Genomic DNA, 5006 nt, shown 5'->3' with positions numbered 1-5006 from the left:
GTTTGGGGCGACCAGGTTTTCTCCTCAACTAATGTGTGGAAGTGTGTCAAAGATGTGTGTGGTGGGTCCGTGTACGGATCTGGTAATTGGATTTTCCGTTCTGAAACGGGTATTGAAAAACAAAAAACGAGTGGTTATTTGATTTTCGTTTTAAAATACAAAAATTAAAATTGAAATACAAGGCGTTTTTCCTTTTCATGATCAAAAAGGTATATACGATTTCTTTTTTAAATGCTTTGATTACTATTATTTATAATAGCAACAAAGTAAAATCAGTAAGAGACAGAAAAAATGTCCGTTTATTCATTTTCTGAGACCGGAAGTGGTCATCAGCAAGTGTGGAGCCAAACGACAACAAGATTCTCAGAGGGCGGAGCCAGAGAGCAGCGATTGGTCAGACTGACTGAGAGCCAGAGAGCAGCGATTGGTCAGACCATAGATAATATAGAAGACAGCGCGCTAGCGGAGCTAGTCTATATATATCTATGGTCGGCGCGTTTGGTAGCATCTCTGGCTGCTGTTGACCTTGTTTTTGGAGTAAAACACGGTAAGAAGATAAATACTTCTAACAAGTAGTGTTGTTTTGTTGTACGTTAAGTCAGCGACTTGTGAAGAGTTGTGTTTTGTCGTGTTTGAGCAATTGGTCCGGACGCGTTAGCTAGCTAACCGGCTAAGTTAGCTAGCGGGCTAATTAACACAGGTGGCTAACTTACCGCTGAACACCTGTGTTAGTTGCTGCCTGTCCGTCATTATTAGAATGACCTTCTCAACCTGTATTTCTCTGCTGTGTATTTTAGCTTTTAAAAAAGTTATTTTACTTTAAGGTTAACTGAAACCCGTTGAGCTTCACTGAAGTTTAACATTCAGCTGGTTTGAATTAAACTGTGCTTGACTTAACATTGCCCAACATTCCCTCTCTGAATCTCCATATTTTCATTGAATTCCTTCTCTCTTCCACTGCTCAAGTTCAATCCAGTATATAAAATGACATTAATAGTGAATAAACTAACAACCAGCCATTGTGTTTATTTATTACTACTGTGTGTATTTGTAGTAAAACATGAGTTGAAACATCCTACTTTTGGATCTAGAACAGCACAAGCCGTTCATTTTCAGTCACCTGACGAGTTAAACTCCCCTTTTTCTGTGAGGTTGAAGCAGAAAGTCTGAATTAACAAAGAAAGTTGTTTATAATTTGTGATACCTGTTATCTCTGACTGAGGCTTTAGTTTTTGTTGAGCCGATTTACACGTAGAAACTTTGTTCAGGAAGATTTCTTAGTAGCTCAGAGGACAGGCTGCTTTTTACACAACCTTGTAAGAGAATGTCTGTCAATGCTTTCAGCAGAATTTAGAAACACAACACTTCCTAAACAGATATTTTGAGGCTGTGAGGTTGAACGTTTGAGAGTCTATCAGTGTGTTTGTTTGTGGTCTTTCTGTTTCTAGGTGGAAGCTGAATTAGTGAGGATGACTCCTGCTCCTGTCATCTCTAAGCTCCTCCCACATCTTTACCTGCACATGAGGAAAATCACTCCTGTAGAATGCAGGTATGTTTGTCATTATTATAAAAAGATGTTGCCTGGTGACCTGTCAGAAACCCATTATACAGAGTCAGCCAAAATAATGTTTACACACATCAGGAAAAGAAAAACTTGCATAAATATTTCAATACTAAATTTATTCAGACATCACGAGATTAATAAAAGTTATCTTTGGCCTCTACAATTACAAGAGGTGCTCAAAGTGGTGGCCACTGGCTTCCAGACATTTCTGTTCTGTTGTAGACGTCACTTGTTGGTGCTCCATTCATGAGGGTAGCGCCATCTGTTGGGAAAACATCGTACAACAGGACACAGAGTTATCGTGATTTGATCAAACTTAGAAAGAGGAATCTATATGTATAGAAGTACTTATACAAATGAAATATTTATAAAAGTTTTTCTTTTCCTGATGTGTGTATACATTATTTTTGGCTGACTCTGAACTTAATGAGAACAAAACTGTCATTTAATTGTTGCTCTGAAAGCTTCTTTAGTGAAAATCAGCTGGTGTTCTGCTTTGAAACAAACTGCTGTTGAGGTCTGTGTTTATAGGTTTAACCCCACAGTTTCTGAATGAACTGATAGTTGTTTTTTTTTCCTGATCAATGTGGACGTTATAATTGATGGTAACATTTACTGGTCATATAATCAGCATGACAATATAACAGTATAACATTATGACCACCTGACTAATACTGTGTTGGTCCCTTTATGCTGCTAAAACTCCTCTGACCCAGTGGTTCATCAGAACCTCTGGGGATGTCCTGTGGATCCTGTGGATCCTGTGGGTTGCAGGGTGGGTCCTACCTAGACCAGGCTGATCCTGGACCATCCCACAGATGCTCCATCAGATGTGGATGTGGGGAGTGTGGAACCCAGGTGAACAGCTTAACTCTGTCGTGTTCCTCAGACCACTCCTGAGCAGTTTTAATTTGTCCTGCTGAGGGTGGCAGCTGGCATCAAGGACTGCTGTTGCCATGGAGACTAGGGGGTTGTTTGTCCTGCAGTGTTTAGGTGGTGGTACATGTCAAACATCCACATGAATGTCAAGGTTTCCCAGCAGAACGTTGCATTAGAACAAGATGATGGATGTTGTTCTCTTCAGTGGTCAGAATGTTGTGGCTGATCGGTGGATCTGTCTGCCTTTACTCTGACATCCAGAGTTATACAAAAGTGTAGTATGTGTGCAGTGCAGAAGAGATTTACTATATTGTAGGCAGTTTTAGTGGTCCCATCAGAGAAAATCATATCCATATACAGATTTTTATTAATTCCAGAGCTGGTTCAGTAAAGATTATAATAATAACTACGTCAGATAATTCTTTGTCGCAGTTGGAATTTTGCAGCCTGAGAGATGGTTGAGAAGGTTTTCAGTTCTTGTTTTAGCAAAATATGTTATAATAGAAGATCTTTATTGTCATTTGTACATGAAATTATCTGCAAACCAGCAAAGTGCATCAGTCTGAGGTATCTAAAAATAAAGAAAAATGCTTCTAAAGCCAATAATAAACAGAATATTTTGAGGGAATATTCTAAAAAGGAAAGAAAAGCTCCATTCTCACTCCTCTCAGGATAAACTGTCATTAAAATTGACTTTAAATTTAGCTTCAACACGAGATAAAAACATTTACTTTCATTACTGATATTGTCAAGTTTTAATAAAGTTCATGCTACTTTTATAAAAAGATGAAAGTGAATAAATTGTATTTCTGTGATCTGTGTTTGATTTCTGTCTTTTCTGCTGTCATCCAGATGTTCAGAGGGAGATGATGCCACATCTGGTCCAGCTGATGGAAGGTCTTGAAGTTCTCTGACTGGCCTCGACTGAAGATGGTCGTCTCACTGGATTTAAGGTTCAGATGCTCAGTAACAAACTCCACCAATGAGCCAACAGGGAAGCTTTAGGTTTATTAAATGTTGCTATGAAGGTATCGCTGTTTTTCTTTGTGAATGCAATGAGCTCCAACTGAAACTTGAATTAGAACTTAGAAGTAAATCCTTCCATCTGAAAGGATTTAGTTGCATTAATAACCTCATAACATTGTAATTTTTATTCCAGTCTTGGCTGAAAATAGAATCTCTGTATTGATTCAGGTAAAAACTGAACTTCACAGCATGTTGGAGCAAAACAACCAGATGAAAACTGTGATGTGTTGGATTGTCAGACCGTAATGTTGCAGCTCAAAGCAGCTTTTCTATCTCAGTTCATTCTGACATTCAGCTATAAATCAACACAGCAGATGGTGATCCATGCTGTGGAAGTCTCACATCTCCTGATTTAATGGAGCTGCTTTGCACTTTTTACACTGTTTATTCACCAACACTTTATTTAATAAAAGTCCATCTAGTTTTCATGAGGAATGTGATGTTTTAATTTCTCTGTGAATAACTGCAGTCTAATGGAACAGCTGGAGTTGTAACATCTGTCCTGATATTGATCATGAAGTATTGATCAGAATACTTATGGTTAGCAGTCATCCCTGAAGTTTTACATTAAAATCTTTACTTGTGTTGTGAACTTTGGTAAGAAGCAGAAACTTTAGCGTTGCCATGGATACATGAGTATTAAATTCTGTCCATGTTTCCATTTTGGGATGCAGTCCAGTTCCAAAATGTGGAGGAATTTAGTCTCACAATCACAGACAACAAATATTATCTGAAAGTTGGGTTGTTGTTTATCAGTACAATACATAAAGATTAATGTTAGAAATATTCCAGTTAAGACTCTAGAATATCATGATTTATGTAAATTTACCTCAGTAATATGAATGTTCAGGTTAAGATTGTGCAGTGATATTTATTATGTAAGTTTAGCTGATTAAAGTTTATGACTCTGCACTAAAATATTATTTAAATTGACATCATTATTATAATATTTAGGGTCAGACCCTACAGTATTGAGATTAAGAAATCAAATATTCTATAAAATGTAAATACACTGAACTAATTTGGATATATTTAAGTGAGACTCTACAATATTATTTATGACACAAATCTATCTAAATCAAAATTTTAATAATTTTCATGCCAAACATTTACTGGACTGATTTAAATATTAAAATCACTCCTTTCTAATCCTCTGCTGTACGTTCAAACCTGAGGCCTTAAATAGAAACACACAAGTATCTGATTGAAGGAACTTCTGCAGAGTCCTGGTTCCAGAACATGATGATAGAATTATAGACAAACTTTAACAAAAGCTGCCTGAGAGTTTACAGGTTTTTATGTTGGATTTCTTCAGTAATTTAATGAGCGTTATCAGCAAAAATCAAGTGTTCATTTGATGAACTTCATTTCCTAAAACATCCAGAATTGGAGCTCATATCTTTGGCAGCTGTAAAGTTTCTGCTCCTTCAAAGTTCACAACACAATGAATGAATTCCTAAAACACTCTCAATGCTGGAGAGCGTTTGTGATGCTGAAGCAGTGATCAGTTTTTCTGTTTCTTCTCTGAGATGCACAA

At 37.1% G+C, this 5006-nt stretch overlaps 1 long non-coding RNA gene across 1 annotated transcript; it reads left to right on the top strand.

The window, feature by feature from the left end:
• The first annotated feature begins 472 nt into the window (after positions 1–472).
• Positions 473–4987, top strand: LOC129350147 (uncharacterized). The gene is made up of 3 exons (XR_008603431.1): positions 473–547; positions 1449–1549; positions 3296–4987. It is a non-coding gene; the product is annotated as an uncharacterized LOC129350147 (long non-coding RNA).
• Positions 4988–5006: the final 19 nt, after the last annotated feature.

This window comes from Amphiprion ocellaris, chromosome 12, assembly GCF_022539595.1.
Source record: "Amphiprion ocellaris isolate individual 3 ecotype Okinawa chromosome 12, ASM2253959v1, whole genome shotgun sequence".
Taxonomy (NCBI): domain Eukaryota; kingdom Metazoa; phylum Chordata; class Actinopteri; family Pomacentridae; genus Amphiprion; species Amphiprion ocellaris.
This window is presented reverse-complemented; position numbering and strand designations above follow the sequence as displayed.